This window comes from Pinus tabuliformis, chromosome 9 (assembly GCF_031772625.1).
Source record: "Pinus tabuliformis cultivar Carrire ecotype Pingquan chromosome 9, CPIR1, whole genome shotgun sequence".
Classification (NCBI taxonomy): Eukaryota; Viridiplantae; Streptophyta; class Pinopsida; order Pinales; family Pinaceae; genus Pinus; species Pinus tabuliformis.
In genome coordinates this window covers 1,698,719,568-1,698,721,414 of record NC_142307.1, presented here as the reverse complement: position 1 = coordinate 1,698,721,414, position 1,847 = coordinate 1,698,719,568, and the positions used below count along the sequence as shown (strand labels likewise).

The 1,847-nt window shown below is 42.0% G+C and overlaps 1 pseudogene; it reads left to right on the top strand.

Annotated features, from left to right (window-relative positions):
* The first annotated feature begins 371 nt into the window (after nt 1–371).
* On the top strand, nt 372–1,429 carry LOC149155420 (serine/threonine-protein kinase BSK1 pseudogene; annotated as a pseudogene).
* Nucleotides 1,430–1,847: the final 418 nt, after the last annotated feature.

Sequence of the window (1,847 nt, the reverse complement as noted above, 5' to 3'; positions counted from 1 at the left end):
GACAGACGATTGTTACAAAACAGAGGATGGCGCCGGACAGTTTGACAAACAGTTGTCTGCTCTGGAATCATATCTTGGGTTGTCTGAGTATTCTATTGCTAAAGCAAATCTGTGTATAGAAGATGCAGGTCGCTCTGCGGGCTCTTTTCCAGATGAGCAGTGTTTCCTGGAACAATGGATCTTGGGAGATCTGCCAAATTCAGGCAAGAATGCCCCGGCAGGAGGGCTCCAATACAATGAAAGTCAGTGGCATCGTGGTCCTGGGAGAACTCCGCTTGACTGGACAACGAGAATGAAGGTGCCTGTACCACTAGTTACCAATTCTACATATTTCAACTTCACTGGGCGTGGATCAGAGTTGCGCAGCGAAAGCATGGGTTGTTGCCCTTCAAGGCATTATCTCTCACCCCCTCCCAAGGAACAGGTTGTAGAAATCACGAGGCCTGAAGAAAATGGAGATGATCCTGAACCTGATTCTATTCCACCATTCACAGAGTATTCTCTTGAGGAGCTCAGAGCTGCTACAAATTACTTCAATTCTGATAATATTGTGTCCGAAAGTGGAGAGAAGGCTCCCAATGTTCTCTATAAGGGAAGGATGGATAGCAATCGGTGGATTGCAGTGAAAAAGTTTCCCAAAGTAGCTTGGCCTGATGCCAAACAGCTTGTGGATGAAGCCTGGGGAGTTGGGCGGCTGCGGTGTGAGAGATTGGTAAATTTAATAGGGTATTGCTGTAAAGGAGATGGACAACTTTTAGTTGCAGAGTACATGCCTAATGACACACTTGTAAAACATCTTTTTCACTGGGAGAAGCAGACAATGGAATGGGCTATGCGTTTGAGAGTTGCCCTTTACATTGCTCAAGCCTTAGAGCATTGTAGTAATGAAGGTCGACCCCTGTACCATGAGTTAAATGCCTACAGGGTGCTTTTTGATCAGGAGGGGGACCCTCATCTTTCATGCTTCGGGCTTATGAAAAACAGCAGAGATGGAAAGAGCTATAGCACAAATCTTGCCTACACACCTCCTGAATATCTAAGAACTGGAAGGGTCACACCTGAAAGCGTTATCTACAGTTATGGCACTGTTCTTTTGGATCTCTTAAGTGGAAAGCACATTCCTCCCAGCCATGCTCTTGATTTGATATGGGGAAAAAATATGCTACTACTAATGGATTCCCACTTAGAGGGGAAATTTCCAACAGAAGAAGGAACTGAGCTTGTGCGCATTGCTTCACGTTGTTTACAATATGAGCCACCATTCTTATTTAAGCTAGATCCATCGTGCATTCTCTCCATATTCTCCGTCCATTTATGTTTTCTTGCATTCATTAGTTGGGATCTCAAACAACCGTTCATTCCTCTTGAAGGTGCAAATCTAGCGTGGGTTCTTGCATCTGAATCTTGTTTATGTCCCTTTCTCCATTAAGGGGGGATGTTAGAAATTAATGGAGAATAGGTTACGTAGTTATGATTTACTCTTTATTTGACATTCAGTTCCTATTAATTAGGAATCTGTTTTTGCCTATGTATCTATTTAATTCTTGATGATTAATGAATAAGATGAAGTGAATGCATTTGCTAGGGGGAGCTCCTGGTGATCTGCACCTGTGAGCTCTCGTGTGTTTGTCCAAACTTCTGTCTTCTGCATTTCTTATCAAAAGTAACATCAAAGTATCAAAGCATCTCTATCTAAAACATCATAAACAATGCGGAATTAGAAATGCATTGACCATACAATTTCATTCATAAAAAATAAGATTCACAAATACACGATCATATGGAGGAAAACTCAAAGAAATTTATTAATAGTAATGTAAGAGAGGATTACAACCTAGCTGTTTGAT